The sequence below is a fragment of the Ischnura elegans genome, chromosome 8, assembly GCF_921293095.1.
Source record: "Ischnura elegans chromosome 8, ioIscEleg1.1, whole genome shotgun sequence".
Taxonomy (NCBI): domain Eukaryota; kingdom Metazoa; phylum Arthropoda; class Insecta; order Odonata; family Coenagrionidae; genus Ischnura; species Ischnura elegans.
This window is the reverse complement of record NC_060253.1, coordinates 66,703,200-66,726,544: the sequence shown is the minus strand read 5'-3', so window position 1 is coordinate 66,726,544 and position 23,345 is coordinate 66,703,200. Positions and strand designations below refer to the sequence as shown.

The 23,345-nt window shown below is 39.2% G+C and overlaps 1 protein-coding gene across 1 annotated transcript in view; it reads left to right on the top strand.

Annotated features, from left to right (window-relative positions):
* Window positions 1-23,345, top strand: part of LOC124163841 (beta-alanine transporter) — a 52,606-nt gene that overhangs the window by 14,133 nt on the left and 15,128 nt on the right. The window lies entirely within an intron of this gene.

The following is a 23,345-nucleotide window of genomic DNA, read 5'->3' as shown; positions in this document are numbered from 1 at the left end:
TCCTTCGCTTGAGAGGGTAATAATAATCCTTATTTAAGCCAAGCGCTATCTGGTAGCAGGGTACTCTGCTACCTGCAAGTAGCCTGCGTCGTGTCAGCGCTCAAAGCCTCGCTCCAAGGTCACCTCACATGGCGACAGCTGGAACCAGAAATACATCACACGGAGTTTCCCAGCATTCCTACTTAGCCGTCGCGTTTTCGCGCGCTTGAAAATTTTCACATTTCGTTTAATCGCGAAAAATAGATATCGTCATTCTAAAATCTAAAAGCGTGAAATGCGTACTCCAGGAGTAATAATCTTTCGATTTAGGCAATAAAAAAATTATGGGAAACCACCGTATTTTGGAAATAAGTTCTGATAATGGTTGGTGGGGTACACAATATTGTTTCACAAGTGAATCACTGAATTGTAATGTAATGCCTCGAGCCAGGGGAATAAAATAATATTCGAAAAAAATACGATTTTTGACTGAGACGAAGGACTATTATCTGCGACTAATGAGATAAGCAATGGAAATAGCTTGTAATAGAAGAAAACACCCAGAGTAATATTTCACTGGAAAAAAAGTTAAGGAAAGTGCTTTCCGGCACTGCTGTTTTTGCCATTAAACCACTGATTGGAATATGGACGGCCGATATTTTTCCTTTTACATATATATTTATACTAATCAGTGATTCACTTGTAACCCCTTGCCACAGCAATATTGTGTACCCCACCAACCATTACCTGCTCATATCTCCGAAATTATAAGTTTTGCACTTGTACCCCTTCCCATCATCATCATTGGTCAAGAACCCTAAGATTTGTTTGACTCAGCTCTCCATTCCTCTCTCTTATCCGCTAGCCTTTTCGTAGCGACGTATTTCTTTTCTTTTATATACTTTACAGCCTGTCCTATTTAACTCATTCGTGGTCGCCCCTTGCCTTTCTTCCCTTCCACCAGAACTTCTACGATTGTTTTCGTCGGACAATTCTGTTTTGGTATGGGGAGAAGAGTGGGGCTGCAATGGGTTCTCCCCTCTCTCCCGGTGGTATTTAAATGCAGCCTCCCGTTACCATGCACAGCAAAAGTCCTGCATAATTTAAACCTTTATCCTCCACGGCAAACTCGTGAGTGGTGCGGAGCATCTCAATAGTGAAATGAAATATCTAATGTGGGATTTGAAAGGAAATGGTTACATTGACGCCTATTTTCAAACTGCATCCATATGACGAATACCATAATTAGATGCCTTTGGCGTACGTGAAACTCCCTTAAATCTCCGGAGTTATCGAAGGAATCGCATAAATCCTTCAGAGGAGCATCATCACCACTCGCTTTTGTAAGGCGAAAAAAAATACAAATATCCTACCGTGGCCGAAGATAGCCACCCCCCTTTCATTCCAAGGGAATATATGAACTTCTGTGCGGCAGAAGCTACATGTGCTAGAACAAGCGAGCCTTTTCATAGCGACGTATTTCTTTTCTTTTACATCCTTTAAAGCCTGTCCTATGTAATTCATTCGTAGCCGTCCCTTGCCTTTCTTCCCTTCCACCTGCCGTCATCCATATCCATAAGGCTGAAGGACCTCAAGAGAGCGATGGAACTCCATGGGACGCGTTAGCGGTCGCCGAACATAATGCCTCGAGCCAGTTCGAAAAAAATGCAAATTTGGCTGAGACGAAGGATTATTATCTGCGCCTAGTGAGAGAAGCAATGGAAAATTGCTACAAGGCCGAAAATTTTCAATAGAGAGGATGGCTACAACCTGTGCCGTGTTTGGGGTAAAATATCGGCCGTTTAAATTCCAATGGTGAAAAATTGGAGGGGTCGGTCAATATGCAAGCTCCTAAACCTTCCAATTGTTCACTATTGGAATCAGTGGTGTCGTGGTGTCATCAGCGTCGTTCCGGCAGTGGTTAAGAATGGACGTAATAATCAAATAACACTTTTATCAATTTTGGTGGCTCAAAATTTCTAATATATACATTCGTAACAAAAAAATGTTATAAAATGTAAATAATAACTTGTAAAAGAAGAAAACACCCAGAGTAATATTTCACATGAAAAAAAGTCAAGGAAAGTGCTTTCCGGCACTGCTGTTTTTGCCATTAAACCACTGATTGGAATATGGACGGCCGATATTTTACCGGCCGTCTAAATCTGTGTATGTGCTCGGGGCCTAATACACAGCGCCTAAAGTCTCCCAGTAAGAGTAGTGTAACGCTGATTACAAAATTAATCGGTCCCTGAATTCCCCGGAAGTAACATATAGAGAGTGCGTGTATTAGAAAGTTATGGATTTGTCCTTTGAGATTGCTTTCATCGTAGCCTAATTTTATTGGTTCATAATCGCTCGTTTCTTCCCGAAAGGAAAATTAAATCTCAAACGTATCCTTCTTATTTTATTGTTTCGATCGGACCTGAAAATTTGGCGATTACTGATTATTGATATCCAAGGGGAAATATTTTTAAAGTACACTTAATAAACGACTGCAGGGTGAGCGGTGAGTCTTGATGACATTACTCGTATGTGTACTAAAGTAAAAATTTCCCCAGTGGATAAGTCATCCATCTTAGCCTGAATAGGAATCGGGATCTTCCGATTTCGCGAAGCCGGAGAATCCAAGTATGTGAACAAAGGATATTATATCTTTGGATGTTTTGCATTAGGTATAATGTTATTTCAAACGTAAATGTTAATAAAGGATTTTTTATTAAATGACGAATGTGAAAAAGGAATCCAAATTTCGAAGTAGTGAGAATTTTTTCTATAATTACGTCATTTTCTTGTTAGTATTCTTCAAAGCAATAGCAATTCTTCTCGGATGAATAATTGCTGCACGTAGGCAAAGATAGATGTGATGTCAAAGTCGTAGGGCGAATTTTTTTACGAGCATAGCCAAACTCCAAACTTATTTACAAATGCGTAATTGTCAATAGCAGCAATATTAATGCTATTATTGGCCATTCGACGGCCGCATGGCAACTGCTACTATTCTTACCCACAATCAGTCTCATTGAGATCCCACGTAGAATAATACGTAGCAATCGGCACAACGCGTGACCCTGACTATTATACTTATTGTTAGCGTCATCCGTTCCGGTACTTGTATTTTCGATCGCATCTTTTACGAAACTGTCTTACAAGGTAGCTACAGGAAGCCTTGTTTACTCCCAAGTGAGAAAGACATGATAGTCTCATGAAGACAATCATTTCGGACAAGTAGACGGAGGAAGTCAAAGGAAGGCCTCTGATGACGTATACACATGGAGCTTATGATGAAGTATGTCAGAGAAATGGAGTACGTATATTTGAAAATATTAGCTGCAAGGAGATTATGATGATAATGGGGCCCTTCGCCTTGGGCTTTGTCCCATTTGACTCGGCAGCGGTAGTTATGGTTTCCCTAGCATGTGCGACCCGTCGCTAAATAGCCTCAGAGAAGATTACAGTGAAGGATATGGCTATGATTGTACCTTACAGGGTGTTGCCCATTTGACGGTCGAGGTCTATTATGCTCTTGCTATGTAGAGAGGGAACAAGATCACCGATTGGCTGTATATGAGTGTGCTGAACACCGTGGTGGAAATGTTTGAAAGCGAGAAGGTGAACTTGGGGAAGAGCGGCTAGTGCTTTTGATTTCAATTCGTTATTCTCCAACGTCTGGAGTAGAAGTCGGGTGTGATTCGCATGGAGAAAGCGCTGAATGATGTCGTCTCCTGGATGCGATATTGTCTCTATCCGGTTGAAAAAAAAGTATCATGAAGTGAGTCTCGATATTTACCTTCTAATGAGCTGAATGCAAGTGCATGTATTATTACATGCATGGATAGTGCATGGATTACGACCGATCGCTCGAAGTCAACTCTGAATTAATTGCTCGCTCGATTGAGTATGAGTCGTAGCCCATAGAGTTGGTGAGATCCTGATGTCGACGACATGGTTCGAAGGCATCGGAATACCCAGAAAGAAATCTTGGAGGAGACCAAATCATGCTATCTGAGGCAGTGGCGCAGCGAGGGGGGAGGTTTTGGGGGATAACCCCCCCCCCCTCAGACCTCAGAGAAATATTTAAGTTTAATCCATTTTACGTAATTGGATCAGTATTATTTATAACATAGTGTTAGGATTAATCAAATATCCCTCAGAAAGCCTTAAAACTCACCATTTTGAACCATTATTCTTAATTTTTTTCTGGAGGAGGGCCTCCGGAACACCTGCTTACCCTGACGGTTATGCAATACCCCAACACCCCTAAGTATTACTTGCGTCTAAAACCCCCCTAGCCTTAATTCTTAGCGGCGCTCCTGATCTGAGGGGTAGTGATTGTGCATTACCGTCGAAAATCCGGTTTTGGGTGAGCGAATGTATAACCTAGCAATGGTTTTGAGTTCTACTAATCTTGAATTTATTGAAATTGGACGAACTTGTAGCGATTCGTGGAGACATAACGCACCAAATGATAACTTTCGTTTTGCTCACCTTGTGACTTGTTTCTGTCCTCAATATTTCATTTTTGATTAATATTATACCTTAAGTAACCACGTAATGTAAAATTTTATTGATTTACCATCGAGATTCTTACGTCAAAGGCATTATTGTTAGTCTTTCTTGAAATTTCAATGTAATGATTCAGATAACATATGCGGTTTGTATTTTGTTGGTGGCATAGTTTAAAGTCTCATATATAATGTTTACATTATTCTGGAGTGCCTTCATAATTCATTTGAACGTGGTGGGAAAGTAGAAACCGCGTACTGCAGTCTTAAATTCTGGGAAGAAGCGTGGCACCGTCTGAGAAAGTATAGTAAAAACCGGTTGCGTCTTTCATCGGTGCAGTTTCGAACTCATCGGGGGTATCTCATTCAGAGCTGTGTACTTATTGAAAAGTGACTTAATAATTCTTCAGATCTATCAATCATAGAATGAATGAATCGTGAATAGTTGCAAGTAAGTTTTGGAAGAGATATTTCATGCCTAAGTGACAGGGGCGCAGTTAGGAATTAAGGCTGGGGTGGTTTAGGTGCAACTAATACCGGGGTGTGTGTGGGTATGGAATACCCACCAGGGTAAGCGGTAGGTGCGAGATTAATAAATTGTGGATTTATAAGATAAATGGTTCAAAATGGTGAATTTTACGGCCTTCTGAGGGATATTTTATTTATCCTTACACTATTCTATTAGTAATATCAATCCAATTAAGTAAAATGGATTATAATTAAAAATTTCTCTGTGCTATGGGCGGGAGGGGGGGGGGGTTTATCCCCCAAAACCCCCCTCGCTACGCCACTGCTAAGTGATAAACCATTAAATTTCGCTTTTGTAATTGCTTTGGAGGTCCCTGAAAACTTTATTATCCTTGGTGTTGCTTTTATGGAGATTGGTGTGCCGAATGGTTAATTTTTACTTACACGTGCATCATAAGTGTAAATTCCATTCCACTACAATGTATATTTTAATTTTTCAGTATTAATAACTTGATGGAGCTTCGCGTTTGATCGTGTGGTAACTTCAAACGCAGACATGGGGAAATCTGATTATTTTTAATTGGTCCGGTGCATGAGCATCTGGAAAAATTATCCATGAAATTAAAATTTATTGTATTATAATATCCTAAATATTGCCTTTAATTCATTGCAGCTTTCGTTTTAAGATTCCGCAGTTGAAGGAATACATAAATGACTTAAATGCATAAATGAAGGAATATTACATTGGGCATTGCCTTGGCCTCGAAACCTGCTCCTGCCGCCCTGGAGAGAATACCATTTGTTCAATGGACCGCCTCTTCATCGTTACTACTCTCTACCTTTTTTCTCTTCAATGACTGTTAATCTCACTTGAATAGGTTGGCCATACCAACTCTCTTCTTGCTTCCATGTTTGTAGCTGTTGGACTTTTTTTTTATTGCCTTTAAGTTGAAATAAATATCGGCAGGTGTTGTTCGCTGTCAAGAGGTATTGTAGGGAATGTAGCGTTGGAAAATTCCATTGCATTATTTCCGATATAATTTCAAATAGTTTGCCGTATATTAATATTAAATGTCATTAAATATTACACCCCAAACAATAGTGCACCCAAGTAAATGTGCACCCTTCATGAGTTCCCAATTGGAGCTACAGTAAACTACTTCACATTCGCACTTCAGTTGGTATTGCGTTTGAAATTAGACTCGGGGAAAGGAGCATGAACTGGATTGCGAAGAAGAAGTGGCCGAGGGGGAATTTAGGGGCAAGAACATAGGGTATGGTCCGGCCCATCAAGTAAGCCTTGAGTTGAAGCTATTCGGCATAAAAGATGAAATAGATAGTTTTTTTCTGTGTACGGCGAGATGTGCAAGTGCGACCTTCCTCATACCATTAGGCCCAATCTTGTCGCTGTCGCAACATTGATAGAACAGAATAGCCACGGGTGAACTCCATCGCCCGCGACCTTAGCAATGGAAACGAGACCCTAGGGCGGGCTCGCGGGGATACACTCCTGGGGCAGGGACTGTAAGCGCTAGCTTTTCTCCTCTGCACCCAGAAGGGAAAGGACGGGAAGGAGCAAGGAAGGAGGCGCCGCCGCGATGAGAGCCCGACGACGCCTCAGGGGAGGGGATAGGGAAGGAAGGGAAGGGACGAGGAATCCCGCACCGTCACAAATGCGGGCGGGCCCTACTAACAGCGAAACCAAGCGAAACGCAATTAATATTCTACCAATCCTAGTGGATTTTCCTATGAGGAAGAAAAATCCATCGATCGAATCGGTAGATCGCGATCTTAGCAGTTATTTGTGTTCTTCTATCGCTCTCAGAATATTTCTGTAAAAGAGCAAGAGTTATTACTTCGAATACCTATAATTGTGACATCAGCCGTTAAATACCTGCTACGCGAATGATAGCTGGTTGCGGTAACCCGAAGCCTAAATTTCAAATTTTTTGTTTATTCTATGTAAAGGTATTCATTAATGATGTCTGGATGAAAAAAATTCTAAGAAATCGCGGAATAACAAAGGGTTTTGTGGCAATAATTGTAAAAAGTGAGTGCCTAGAGTGAATATCGACTAGACATAAGTTTAATATTCAATTAATTTTTCTTTATTACGCAGAATTGAAATTAATAGATACTTAAATCTGCATCATTTATCAAGTACTGTTTTGGGCATTGGATGAGACGACAAAATCTGAGGTCTGTCGCTACATTCACTAATGGGCTATGGGTAGGTTACGTTAGAACGAAATATTGGTAATAGAAATATCTTTATCCCAACTTCGTTCCTTACCAAAATATTTAATTTTATTCTCTTTAGCGTTCAATTTGTTCGTGTTGAGGGTAATGCATTTTGCATCAGGGGTCTCAATACCCGTTAGAAAAGCGTTTCTTCTGACCCCGTGCATCCTTTCACGGTATTAGTTAAATGGAAGGCAGAATGCTTTCTCATTATTGTGAAGAACTGTAAACTCATTCTTATTTTATAAAATCTCTGGGAATAAATACTGCTTAAATTTTTCACAGGATATCAATCATTTTCCAGGGAAAGTAAATTAATCCTCAATTTTTCCCAGTATCACGTGAGACTTAGTGACTTATCGCGTCTCATCAATCCTCTCACTCCCCGACCATGCGGGCGGGCATGACCATCTGCATTGTGAAAGGACAAGTGTGAATCGGAAATCATTTGAAATTGTTACTGCGCTTATTTGAACTGTTGTTGGCACCTGCTACTATCTTGATCCAGACCAAAATTTTGCTGGTTTTAGACTTTTTCTCTTTTCTAATTCGTGCAGATTGCTAACTTTGTATTTCCATGGAAGGAATATAGAATGCGAGAATTTGGTTTTTGGATACTGCACCTTCCTAATAGGTCACTTCGTAGTTAGGCTATAAGTGCTAGAACTCCGATTAACTAACCTGGTAGCCTGACTGGGGTCTATAGGCAAGCGGGTTGATTTGTCCAGTGGAGCTACTAATGTGAGCCAGAATTATGCGGAAGGGGTAGTGAATTTATAGAAGGGTGCTTAAATACCCTAGATGAATTATAATGGTCATTTGTTATGAATTATAATTTACCTCGATTTGTAAATACTGTAACATTTTTTTCCACGGATATGTTGAAAACTAGGTCTAAAATGCATGCCAAAACTTGTGAAATCTTGAATTCACTTTACATAATTTGACAGAGCGATATCCCATTGAAATATTCAGGCCCTTAATATTATTATGTTACTATTATTATCATTTTACGGTACTGACGGTAACCAGCACTCTTGAAAGATAATATAAAGCTCGATTGGAAGTCGGTGGCCCTTGAGCGAACAAAATTTGAAGTTCGTGTGGGAAATTTCATGACTAGATATGGGCGTGGCCGAAAATTATTTTTATCTTCCAAGACTTGGTACCAAGGCCGTAGCCAGAAAATATTTTCGGGGGGTTTATGGAATAGTAGACAAGCATAAAATTATTTTTATAAGATAAATAAAATTGCGTATACGGTTAAATATACATATTTATTATTAACTCTTAAAGGAAAATATAAAAATATTATTATAAAATTGAATTTAGCCTTCAAGCTTTTTTTTTGCAGCGACCAAATGAATTAACTCCTCGGTGTCGATTTCAATTCTGCGGTCCCTCAGGAGGCTCATAAGTCACTCACCTCTCTACTAATTCACAGCACTATTATTCCACACACTGCACCTAAAAATTCGCTTAGATAATTATTGACTTAAGTCGCATGGGACTACTAGATGTCCCTGCGCCGCTATATTATATCGTCGTGTGAGCACCAAGCGAGCATCAAGTATCCATGTAATTTTTTTCATTTCGGGGGGGGGGGGGGGGGGGGGGGGATCAATCCCCCTTGATCCCCCCCCCCCCCCCCGGGCTACGGCCTCGCTTGGTACACTCAAAATATCTTCTGTGGTCGCTCCGAATACACTATCCACAGAAACACTATACGTCGAAGGGCCATGAACCTATAAAACCAAGCTACGCATTGCACTCATTTCTGAGTAGACTCCCTGCCGATGCGTTGTTAGGTTCTAGCTCGAGGTGACTGAATCCTTCATTAACTATTGCGCGTTTACTCCGCGGGGAGCTGTAGGCTCCAATTTCACCGCTGAGACTAGTCACGGCCGTCCCCTTGGAATCGAAATCCCCCCAAATGACCTTCGCTTCTCTAATAATTGAGAAACTACCCTTACAAGCCAGAGGGACGTTGGACTCTAATCTCTTTGATGGCCTGATTGATTCGACAGCAATATTCGTGACTGCCTTGATCCGAAGTAGCGAAAAGGGAAGCGATGGCACAACATCCTTTCGTGAGGAATGAATGAAAATATTAATTCCAAACTCGCCGCTGGTGGATGACTGTTTACCATTCCCCCTTTTGTGCCGAACTGAACAGGACGGTGGTTGTGAACCCTATGGCTTCGTTTAAACATATTTTTTTTATTAAATCAAGGACGCATTCTGGTATATTCTTGCTCATCCTTCTAAGTGGCTAAAAATATTTCCCAAGCTGACCACAACTGTCTACGTATACATAGGCAGATTAAGGGAGGAGGGGGCGTGTCCCAACCCCTCCCCCAAGGCGCCTAAAAAAAGACAAGATTTTTATTATGTTATCACAACGTTCGTTTTGTTTTGTGTATTACGGTACTTCCGTAATTTAATTTCATATGAATAACTTTCCTAATAAATAAACAGTATTTCATATTGTAATTTTTGTACGTTGTTTTTAATTTCAAATATGAGAAACAGTTTATCTGTCAGACCCTTGTGCTCCCCCTTCCAGAAAAAATCCTGCATCCGTCCTTGTTTGATTCGCGTGCTATTATGATTCGTTTGCATTAATGGAGAATACAGACTCATTTAAATTCATGTTTACAATAAATTGCCATCAAGCAGCCAGCATTCCGTGTTAAATCGAATCTCTAGCAGAAAGTGCGTGTATCCATTTTTGTGTCGTAGTTGCTATTCTTAAAGAATTGGGTGACACCAACGCCGGGTGTCTCTGCATCATTCCTTCCCTACCACTAAACTACTTCACTTGTCATGACCATCCTCCAAATAGAAATATCAATCAGTGACGTGTATGGGAGCTTCGCCACGGGAGGGCCCGCCTCGAACCTTATATTCGTCCCTGAGGGTGCTACCATTAGCCTCTCTTAATATTGATCGCTGCACTTCCTCGGTCTTCGGGGTGCCTGGCCGAAGTTTCGGAGGCGATGCAGCAGGAACACCAAGCGATCAGCTGGTTTTCTGTGATCAAGTGAGTTGATCGCATGGTGTACCCAAGATGGAGTACTGCATCGCCTCCGAAACCTCGGCCAATTATATGAACACTCGACAACTCGACGCGGCTTCACCCCGAAGACCGAGATAGTGCAGCGATAATTTTAACCTCGGAAGCCAACCTTTTAGAATTAGGACATTTTATATTGGTTTGTAAATATCCCTGGCCAAAGGCGATTCTACCTGTAAAGACACTTAAAGAATATTAGTCAAATTTTGGCATTTTTGGTCAGATTTTGGTTATTCGGGCCTGTCTCTATCTTTTTCGGGGTCTCGCGTATTCGGACTATAACAGAGCTTAGCTATGACTTAATAGGATTAAACGATAATAACCGATGGGGGGCCAAGGTTAATGTAGGGTTGGGTTAACTTATATTCAATAAACACATCCCATCAAATTTGAAATTTAAATATATAAGAATAGTGGTATGAATTACGGAGTACCACTGCATGCCGCAGCCATGGCCCCGCGCATAATTCACTAAACAACTGAAGACTACGCTGCTTTTTTTTTCCACATTTGAGGGGGATCCCAGGACTCGATGCCAATAATTAAGAGGTGCCTTCTTTGGTTGCTTGGATTTTGGAGGAAGTGATGTCTCTCTGCTCTTTAAATCGTGACCCCATATAACTAAAGCTCTGATTCTCAACTGGTAGTTCACAGACTGCAGGTGTTCTTATTTTAGCAGCCCGTGGAGTGAATTAATTTTATTCAGAAGGAATTTTCTTTAGTATTTTGTCCACATCATCAGCGTATTTTTATTTGGAATAAAGTTGTTTTATTTCGCAGATTTAGTTCACTTTTCATGAATGTGTAAGCTCAGTGAATATTTAATTTATTCTCCGTTTCTAGTTTTGTTATCATAACTATGAGTGTATGTACTTATCATTACACTCATCCGGTTCTTACCCGTACCACAGAGTTACTCTGTGCCCGTACTATCAACGTAGCAGATAAAGTAAATCCATTCTCCTACATTTGTTCTCGACGGGAACTTTACGAATTGTGTTGACTCGGAAATCCGTTTTTGCGTTGGATTTAGCTAGGTATCCTTCTTTGACGTCCCTATGTTTCTATGGCGTCAAGAATGTGTAGCTTCGAGTTTTCGATTTCTTTTGGCTAGGCCGTCGAGAAAAAGTATCACCCGTACTCCCCTCTAATTTTCCTTTGTAATTATTTTTGCTTTTTAATGTTTTATTTTTCTTGATGAAGGTGATGTAGAACATCCCTTATACTTTCTTTTAAATTACGTCTCTTGAATTTAGCTGTTTGAATACGTTTTGGCGAATAGTGGGAATCTTTCATTGTATTAAAAGTTGAATTTGGTGATAAATGAACCGAGTTTATGTTACTGCAACGCGTTATATCTATTTTTGTTATGAAAGCTATGGATTATTTCAGAAAATAATCATTGAAAATGTTTACTTATAGTGATAATAAATTACAAATAATTAGGTACAAACATTAAGATAATTTTTTTTCTTATTTACGAAGAGGCAAACCCATGGGGTATCCAAGTTATTATTGCCCTGTCAATATGTGGTTCTGCAGTTGAATGAAATTCGCATTGATTTTTTAGTCAATTATATTGATAGAGATATTCTTACTAAACCTTAATATTTAGATCATCCGCTTAAAGGATTTATCCTGTGCCATCCCTATTTAGAGATGATAAATTACCTACGCATTTCTTCTCTTTCAAATTCTTCTTTACCTGTTCCATATTTTGTTTTCTTCCGCTCTTGCCATCCACTTGTCCCTCGACGATTTCAGGCCATGTGGCCCATAAGGTTCTTTCGTCTTCTTATTAAGGTTTTAATGAGGTTTCTCTTTTCCCATACCCTTCTTAATACTTCCTCGTAAAAAGGCAATTTCTAATGAAAATAAAAAAGAATATAAATTACAATAGTGGGGAGTAGAGCAATCTACAACTCTAAAGTTTAGCCACTAACAGAATATTTCAGACGTATAACTTTCGTGAAAGTCCTGATAAGTTAGCGTCGCCAATCATGTCATCATTTAATGTGGACAGTTTTTGTATCATTAATGTAAATTCGATTTCCTAAAGATTAGTAATGCGTGGGAGCAGCTATCGATGACGTATAAATTGAGTGAGAGAAAGAGGTATATTGATAATGTTCATTAAAAGTTACTACTCGTGGATTCGAAAAAGTACTTATATCCAGTTTTTCTCACTTTCAGACATCTTAACTGCTTTATGTCGTTCTTTCCGATAGTTGACATACAAAAAGTACGTGAAATGCGTATAATTGCGAATTTAACATGGTCACTTAGGGGTGGTAACCCTCTCGTATATTCCGGAAGCAGCCATGCGCGGAAAATTATTTTTTTGGATATCAATGACGTAAGCAGCTATAATGTGTTAAGTTTTAACTCTCGAAGGCAGTTTGTATATATACCTTGCAGGGATGGCAAGTGAAACGAAATGAAATTGTTTCGTTTCGATCCGGAGAGATATTCAAAGACTTGCGGATAGGATAGAGGAATGGAGAGCTGCGTCAAATCAATCTGAGGATTATTGACTAATGATGATGATAATGCTTATGAGATTAATCCTGACGAACGGACGCGCCCCAAAGAAGGCCTCGCGGCGGTATTTATTGGCCAAGATCGGAGGAAATTGGGGAAGTAACCGCTTTGGGAGGAAGAGTCCATCGGTCCGAGAATGCCGTCACCGGTGGCTCGCTCTATCGGAGGATGCCGTCAATCAATCGAAGCGCCCAATCGGTTGTCATCGCGACGCGGAGTGGCGCGTCCTATTTAGGGTCGTGCATTGGGCGATCGGGCGCCGCGGGGTTGGAGAGGCAGTCGACGTCAGGGATGACGTGAGCTCCAATTCGGAAGCAGTTACGGGAGAGAGACGAGTCCCTTCAAACAAGATTACCGAAACTTCCGAGCCGTTTACGTTCGCCAATAGCGGGTCAAGATCGATGTAAAATTAGCTCGGGACGTGAAGTTCATTCTTGAATCACATTGTCACTTTTTATGCCCCTCATACGGAAAGCTCCAGCAATATCTTTCCATCTCCCGCGAAAATGAAAGTTTGAGCTGTACTTATCTGGATCGTACGGGCATTTTGTGGTCCTCTCAATTTTTTGCAAGAATCATTCCATTGAAAGTCAAACGGGTGATAGAGGAATTTTGGTGGAATATGATAATAGAACATCAAATTAATTGAAAATTCATCCGATTGTGCGATTTTTTATAAGAACCATTCCATTGTAAGTCAAACGGATGATAGAGGAATTTTGGTGGAATATGATAATAGAACATCAAATTAATTGAAAATTCATCCGATTGTGCGTTTCTTAACACGTCGGTGTGCATTAAATCGATGCATCATCTGCGATGCCGCGTGGATTGTCAACCCTCGTTGCGCACGCGTCTAAACGAAATCTTGGGTTTGGGTTTTTGTAACTTTGCAAATGTTGACGTGAAAATTCAATTCCGGAAATTCTAAGGATTCGAGTCTAAAAGAAGAACATTTCAATGGAAACGTCGGACGTAGCAAGGTTATAAATCTGCAATATGTCCAGCGTAATGTCTCCAATGCGTAGAGAGAGGGTTGCCTTAGGATTTCTTTGTCCATTGAAAGTTCTCAAGGGGTATATGAACCATGGTGAATTTGGCGTAATAAAGTTGTGTTGTATTTTATTCATTTGACAGTTTAATTCTTTACTTTTAATGCGCTATTTGTATCTAAGATTGTAAAGAGGGATTAACTGATGTGAATTTATCTGGGAGCGTAGGTTAGACACATGCCTACCAGGTCAAAGAATAAGAACGGCTGAAAAAACCAGGTCTGTCTTAATGAATGCCATCTGAGAATATTTAATAAGATCGAAGTAGTAAAGTATGATGCTTAAATACTGTTGTATATGCATTTTTCTAATGATATCTCTCCTGTATTATATATTATACGCATTAGTGGGATACGAGCACTCTTTCATGCTCTCTTGTGAATTGCACCCATCAGGGGCGCAGCTGGGAATTAAGGCTAGGGGGGGTTTTAGGCGCAACTAATACTCACGGGTGTGGGGGTATTGCATACCTACCGGGGTAAGCAGGAGTTCCGGGGGCCCTCCTTCAGAAACATTTGAAGAATAATGGTTCAAAATGGCGAGTTTTACGGCTTCCTGAGGGATATTTGATAAATCCTATCTTTGTTCTTTAAGTAATACTGATCCAAATAAGTAAATTGGATTAAACATAAAATTTCTCCGAGCTCTGGGGGGGGGGGGGTTTATCCCCCAAAACCCCCCCCCTCGCTGCGCCACTGGCACCCAGCACGTTACTACCATGGAAATTTATTTTTACATCATTCATAGAAATATAACTTCATAAAGTTCTCAAGATTATGACCGGCATCGCTTATTGTTGTGATTGGTTTAGCTTGTTGGACATAAGACCATTAGGTACCGGATTTATAACAAGGGGCTTCAATTTGGATTATGTCTTGGACTGGAGAGGCCCTAGTTAGCTGATGCTCGCTGCTTCGTATTCTGTTGCTGATGTCCTCGGCCTCAACTCCCACGGCTTTCGTGTCTGTGGTATGCAGCGCTCACGGAGCTTGCCTTGGGATCTCGTCTCTCACCACGCATCAGTAAGCGGAGCGATTCCCACCAGATGACCGCGTTCCTCAGTTGGAGCGTATCTTTGAATCCCAAGGATATACTCCTTCACATTTTTAATTCTTCAGCTGGAATAAGCAGACCACAAGAAGTTAGAGAACGTCGCGGCTCCTCGCATTAATTAACAAATTACGAGATAATAATGAAGCCACGGAACACATAGGTCTTACTTTTATCTTATTTAATTCACTTTCTCACGAAATATGATGAATAATTTATACTTATGGACATTATAAAGATGTTAGAGAGAAGAAATATATCGCTATGGATCGGCTAGCGGATATGAGGGAAGAATGGAGAGCTGCGTCTAGCCAATATTGGGATTGTTGAATAATGATGATGATGATGCTTATGAGATTAATTTATTGTTTTTATTCTGTACATTATTGTTTTAGATACTTATTTTCTTACAAGCTGTTGGCCATATTTGAAGTAGTAAGAAAAAGACGATGACGATATTTGTCTCTGCCTCGAATGAGTTTACTTGTTCTTGCGAACGTAATTGCATCTGTTTATTTATACGAAGCCCGAGGTCTTTTTCTTTCACTAATGCTAAGGATTTCTTTAGATTAGACTTCTCATTTGCTTGGCTTGAAGATAATCCTCCTCCAACCATGCTCCTATTTACCCTTTCTTTTATCTATTTCAGAAAATATTAAGTTTTAGGTAGTAATTAATGTTCATTAATGTATGCTATAAAATATGTCAAATAGTTTTCTATTGTACCCGTCTTATGACTGCACACCTATCTTAATTACTTTCTTCTCTCAGTAAAATTTAGATTCTGTGAAATGGGAAATTTTTGATGACTAATGTAAATATTCCGTGAGCCCTGAGAAATTATTTGTATTAAATTCACAGGCAGTTTAACTGGTGGGAAGTTTCCCATGAGTTCTCCTTACAGACCCCATTGCATCGAGTGACAATTTTGATTGAGTAATCAATAGTGTGAATGCTCGTAGTTGTTTCCTTTTATAATAACACTGGCCAACAAAATAATTTGCTTGAAAACTTTTTTATTTTAATAGCTTTATAGATTTTTATGTGCCGAATCCAAATCTGGCCTTAGTTTTTTTTTTATCACCCATAGTTTCCGAGCAATATGTATTTAATATTTAGTCTAATACCCCTATACGGTATATAGGGAAATCAATGAAAAACTGTGTTACATCATAAAATTGTTTATATTTACTGTTCACTACATCGTGATAAAATTGTTTGTATTTACTACAGCGTGATAATACAGGGTTCACTTGTCAACTGGAATTTTCTTTCCCTTTTTTCCTTGAAGCTTCTTGTGTAGCTTTTTCTGCGATGAATCGCTTGCTGAACTTCTCTGTGAAGTACCAACAGTAATCCCCATTATCTTCGTTCATTAGACCTACATTTCAATTTTATTATAACAAGAAAAAAGCTGTTAAATACTAAAATTATTGCTTGATTTCATAAATTTAACTGTAAAATGTGAATAAATGGTGGGTGATACAACTTTAAAACCATTATATTTGGATTCAGCAACTTTAAAAATATAAGAATAAGGTATTTTCAATAAAAACGTTTTTTCATTGTTGGCCTGTGTAATTTCAAATTTCTTGAAAAATCTTTCCCGTAATATAATTACTAGTGGCTTATTTTTAGATAATCTCAAGGTAGTCAATAGGCAACCTTCGGAATATTTAAGCCTGGGATTTACCCAAAGTGAAAAATAGTTGGAAAAGAATTTATTTCTCTTGGATGCATTATGATGGCCAAATATGTGACCTTTAGCCACGTCTTTTATCACGAGGGTGGTGGAGTGTTTTAAACTGGAGTCCTTTTTTTCTTGATCTTATGAATCGCATTGGCTTTCTCCTAAGGTCGTTCCAATTGAGAGTCGCACGCAACGACATTCTATCTCAGTCTCCTGTTACAACCTCGTCTTCAGCAATTGTATCCCGCGTTGCATTCTCGGTACGTATTCGAGTCTCCTGTGCGTTGTGAATGGCGTCATTTACCATTACGTCTGTTAGTGTGCGTATGAGGATGTACTTCTTACATAACGCATCGATGCAGATGACAGAGGCGGATTAATAGGATAGTTTCCTTTGCCAAAGAAAACGAAAGGCATTGATGCCATTCGTTACCCACCATTAGAGTAATCGTAATATAAAAATTATTTGGTTTTAGAAATCCCAGTTTAGACGAATGTAAATGGTAATGGTCTATTTTAACCTCATTTGAAAAATGCCAGATTGGCGCCCATGCGATGCAAAATCGCAAATGTCTGTTAGGAAAATAATATTTTTTTCAAGAAAATAATTTTAAAAACTAATAAAGAGCTGTTACAGTTTCCTTAAAATGTTGATTTCACTCACCTTTTCCATTCTTAAATCTTATCTACTACTTGAACAACCATAACCTCAAATGAAAGGCGTCACATTAATGGGACAAGTAACAGGTTATGTGAAAATTTCCCATCTCCTTCCATATAAATTTGAAATAGCTGAGACACCTGTACTTTCCTTCGACGCCCTACCCCCGGCGGGTATCGTGACGTCGAGGGTGAATGACAACGAATATGAAAGTACACTCTCTTTCTCAAATCTTAACTCAGCATTTGTATCTAATCGCTTTCTTATCCAGTCTGACTATCGGCGTGATATAGGACCTTAATGCAACACCAATACATGTGTCTAGAGAATGGAAAGGTAATTATAAAGGTAGCATTCATAATGCTTTCTAGTTTCGCCTCCTCCTCTGTGTGCCCGGGATATTCCTTGCCCCCCCCACCCTAATTTTGATCCTGGGTACGCCTTTGCGTTGAATATCTATAAGCTACCTGTCTACGCATATAAAACGCAAACATGATATCGCTGAGAGGTATTTCATAACGCCAAGGAGCTGCGGAAAGTGATTAACCTTCCCCTCCCCCCAAAAAAAATCAACTACCTTTATCCCTGGCGGATTAAAATTTTGGTTATGTATACATTGCGTAAATGCCCGTATTTTGTACTTCTAAGATGAGTCGTCTCGAAAAATCTTGCCTCGAAGATCTCAAGGACTAAGCGAGAGTACTAGTGGTGATTTTTCGTAAAACTTAATTCACTATGATAATTTAAGTAATAAAGAATACTATGCAATAATGTATAAAATAAATAATTAAGCAGTATAAACAATAGTAATTAAATATTATCACTTAATTTGAAACAAAATTATTTACATAATAATAATTTAGTAATATTTTGCGCTGATATTACGGAATAATTTAGAGTTTAACTGTCAGTACCTGTGATTGTGAGCGCGAACTATCATTTCACCGTCCGAACAGTAATTTTTTTTGTCAATTACCTCATAATTATATTCACCTAATCCTTCGCTGTTTTTAGTTTGCTATGCTTTTTCCCTTGAACTCTGAGTCGCATAATGAAGGTTTTAGGGATGGAGAAAGTACGTAATTATATGAGGAAACTATTCATAAATTCTAATGGAATAAAAAAACGCGACTGAAAAACTCACTCGCAAAGTAAACCTCCGTTAGGGTGTATTACATAACGCTTGCGACTACGTAAAGACAGCGAATGCATAAAAATCCGTGGAACTTCTCGAAAATCGCTACCCTGTCTTGTCCGCGCTATTTGCCCCTACGCCTCACATGTGTGAGATGAAAACAGCGTACAACTGAGGATAAAATTAGCAGAGAAATTTGTTTGCTATTACGGAATAAACATTCCCACGCATCCCTTCCGCATTGAGCTAGAATATTCACTTCAAGTCATGTTCACTAAAGCAGTCAGTCTTGCGCAAAATTTGTTTGTAGAGTTTGACAATGGAAATCGGTGCCGCGATTGAGGGGTTATGCGAGAATAAACATACATCCATAGGCTTTCACATCGTCATGGTCCTTTTTTTGACCCTAGTCGTGAAAAGCAATAGGAATCCAGATAACTGCTAAAATCAATCAATGCTGATCAATTTTGACTTAATTTTTGGTGACTTTCTGAATTATTATTTTTGCATCGATTATTTTCTTATTTTAATTAAATTTAACTGCCATCACCATAAATGAACGAATGTAGGAATAAATGGTGTTTTCAAGTTGAAATGCTTCAGAAAGCAGAGGTTTTTTGAACAGATTGAGACCACAGTGTAAAACTAAGGAAATAATTAGCAGAAAATTTTGGTTGCTAGTCTAGGGAAGAACTCTCCCCGTAATGGGACAGAAATAAAATTATCATGCGACCCAGACTTCAATGAAATGATTCAATAAATCTTTCATCAATTACTGAAAAAAATATCAAGGTTTAATCCTGTCGGTCTATGTTTTTGGATAAACCTTTACTGAGACAGTGAGCTGAGGAAGTGAGTTTTTGTTTTAGTAAACTCTAGCGACCCTTAAGAATTGGCGATTGAATCGCCTCGTAGCTAGTCCCGAAGAGCACGTGCGTTTCATTTCCCACAGTTGCGGTCTCTGTGGTCGATGGAGACACGTTAACTACGCCAGAGATAACAGGCAGGAGAGAACTCGCAAACGATACCTGTATTATCTTTTTATATGTTTGCATCAAGATTTACGTGATCCACTGTGGTCTCAATCCTTCAAAAAAGTCCTCAGCTTTGGTTTTAAGGCTCTTCAACTTGAAAACACCATCGGTTCCCAAATTCGTACATTAATGGTGATGGGTTTCCTATGACAGTTGAATTTCATTATAATAAAAAAATAAATGGTGTAAAAATAATAATGTTTTAATGGAGATCTTTATATGGTCAATTTCAACGTGGTGCAAGCGCTATGAAAATTTCAATTGTCTTTGTATATAATTCTTAAGCATTTTTTCTGCGGGACTTTTTCCCTGTAATTGCTTCGACTAACTGAGAGGTATAGTTTCCTGCCATCCCTATGTGTTAGGTTTGTAGTCCTTTATAATTTAAGTTGAATTATTATTGTAAATAGTATTTTAGTTTTATTTTATTCGAATATTTCATCTCTGCTTTTTCTTTCAGTTGATAAGTATATGTTTTTGCCCTCGCAACACGGAATTTTTATCCTTGATTCAAATATCATCACTGAATCAACTATTTATATGAGGAAGTAAACGCTTACCAAACGAATTGCTTAGCCTCATTTGCTGTTCAGTTTTTTTTCTCGCATCCATCTGGGGAAAATATTTTTCAACTGTGTTACCAACTTTGTCTCTGGAGACCAAAGCCTTTTCTTGTTTTGAAATTAATTACTCTCAGAGTCTAATTGTGTAACTCATCAAGAAATGTTTCCGATATTCACCGCTCCTTCTCTTCTCGTATATTCGCCGAGGGCATGTAGTATAATTTAAAAACTGAATAAAACGTGTGTGGGCGATTACAGCTCCCAACAAAATTCACTCGCAAAGAGATAAGGTGGAGATTAGTGATACGATGTGAGCAACCACTGCCGTTATCTGCCAGCCAAAGTTGTATAGCTTTTCCCAGTCTCTCCCGAATGGCTCCGTTCTGCTATTAACTCTTTATATTTAAATGGGAAGAGATGCTCGAGTTTGAGAGACTTCCTCAGTATGTGAAAAGAAGCCATATGTTCCTTTCCTTGGCATCGACCTTGAGCTTCAACGTGACGGAAAGAGTCTGCTTATGTCACTCTGTGAGAAGAAGAGGTCGGTTGTAATTAACTTCTTTTTTTCGCCTTGAAACCTCCCCTTCCTTTGTCTGGCAAGGCGGTCTCCTATGATCGCACTTACAGTTTTTTTTATATACTCCCTTCCAAAGCTGTGCTTAATAACACCCACCGTATTTCCGGATCGAATGAACTTATTTACAAATTCTAGGTTCGAAGATTTTCGCGGCGTTGATCAGAAGGTTCCTTCGACCTGAAGACGCTGACTGCAATGTCAGCGAAACTGTTGTCACCAAAACCCAACGGACGCGGTGAAAACCCGAATAGAATGCAGAGATTATTTACAAATTTTCAATACGATAAATATTGAAAATGAAATGAGATTGAATTCGGCTTGAAAACAGCGTAAAAGAGCAATAGGAATCATTATAATTGTTGAAATTAATGAAATGATCAATCATGGCTATTATTTTGGGCGACTTTTTGATCTATTGCCGTAGCTGCACACGGTAAATGGATGGAAAATGATCACGCGAGCTAGGCTTCAATTTAACGATTCAATGAATCTTTCATCAATTGCTGAAAAAATTATCAATGTTTTACACTGCCAGTCTGTGCTTTTGGATGAACTATTACGGAGTCCTTGGGCAGAAAAAATTGCCTTTTGTATCATTTAGCAATAAAATGGACGAAGATAACTGAAAAAAACCACTTCTTATCATATTTCTCAGTTCCGCTGCTTGCGTTAAAATTATCTCAATGCCTAGCTATCCTACTCCGTGAATATGACGGTATCGTAGCTGAGAGAACTTAGCAAGTCATCGCAAACTGGTGTTGTTCTTTTTAGACCCAAAAGACGGGGCTATTGCGCCACCATCGTTACCAATTCAAATATTCTCTTCGGAGCTCGTAGAGGTTTCCTCATGGCTATATGTCACTCCTTCTAAATGATCGATTCCATGTGCTTTTGCGTAATTCAGGGGCATATGTAAGTGGGTGCATTGTAATGGGATCCCCCAACTTGTGGGAACTTTTTATTGTTTAAAGCATTGCATCTACTCAGGGGCGGATCCAGGATTTTATTCTGGAGGGGGGGGCACAAGGATACCTCGTAGCACAAAACGAACACAATGATAATAGGACAGCATTAAAAATCTTGCATATTTTTAATAGTATGGGGGGGGGGGGGGCACGTGCCCCCGTGCCCTCCCCTCCCCCTAGATCCGACTATCCATCAACTATTACTGTCGTACTACCTTATTTTTTTTATAAATTCCACCTTATTTGAAATATAAGATATCATTAGGTGGCCTAATTTAAATTTAATTAACCTAAACTTAGATTAATCTTATACCTTAACCCATAGATATAATGTATATACTCTGCTGGTGTAATGAGCCTGTAAGCAACGTTTTTACGTATTTTCAAATGTCGGGTCCGAACCAAGTCCAAGTTTCAAATGTCCGAACCAAGGCCATACATATATAGCCTTGGTCCGAACTAGTAGAACGGCCCTAATAACAATGAGAGGCATTGAAAAGTCGGCGTCAGCCACATTCTTATATCGCTCGCATCGGTCGACGGTAAGCGCAAAATATATCGCCTCGATTATAATATTGGTGTTTAAATAAAAGTGATTAACTCTCGCGTGAATAGCAATTCAATCCACAATTTCTTGCGTCGCAGTGTTCTTCTTAAAATAAATACCCCTCTAATTACCGTTGTCCAATATACAGTAATTGGAAGTGTTATTGATTAATATGAATACTTTTTCGGAATTTTTTTCTTTAAATCACCGCTTTTTAATTTTTTTCTTACAATCATAGTGGAGTGCCTCCAAATGACTACACGTATTCTGTTCCAATAATAGTTATTTTGAAAAATCGCTTATGTTGACATCTTTTAAAATGAGTGTGACCGAAGCTATTAATTCTTTTGCCCATTCGTGATCCACACAACAGGCAAACCATTCGTGTAGGTGTATATCAATCTGAATTTCTGAGTGGCTTGTGCCCAGGGAATTGTGGTCTTAACCTCATCTATAAAATCAATCGTCGAGTCTTCTGAGATTGCGAATTTTAAATATCTTTCTTTGTCGATCTTTCATCACAGATTTCAGCAAATTCAACCACTCATAACGCCATGAGTTGATGTCTAACTAGGAAACTCATTCAGGGCATCTTCTTCGTCTTTGCTTCGCGTAAGATTGAAAATGACGTCGTTGTGAACGCCGCGAGCTCCGATTTAAAAATTACGTCATATCGCATTCCAGTCATCTCCATCACGGCGACTGGATCCATTCGTATGCGTCATTTAAAAAATTCCGGTGGCATTCGTGGCCATAATGCTCCCTTTGCATCAATTACGTCATGAACATTTAATTCAATACCGGAAATATGGTGAACATGTAGATAAGATTATTGCCTTATGTGGGTTCTTTCAGTGAAATAAATGAAAATGGTGGCAGAATGGCTGAGTCTTGGTTGACGGAAAAGGTTTATCTTTCCGTAGCGGTACCGTGGTTACGCCCAGGGGCGGATTAAGGGTGGGGGGTTCACAGGGGTCATGACCCCCACCAAATTTTAACAAGATTAAAAAAAAATTTATTAGTTTAATAGTTTTTGCACTTTTGTAAAGGAGCAATGGGAGTGTATACGCACGAGCATGGTTACAAGTCCAAACTTGACAGAAGTTTGAGTTGTATTTATCGTGGAGCGTAGAGCTCCCTACTGTAAAAACGCCCCTTTTTCCCAGGGCGTTTTTATTTTATTCCGATATTTTGAGCTACCTATACTTTTATCGTAATGAAAAATAATCAAGTTACGTGCAAAGCTAAAGATTGTTTTATT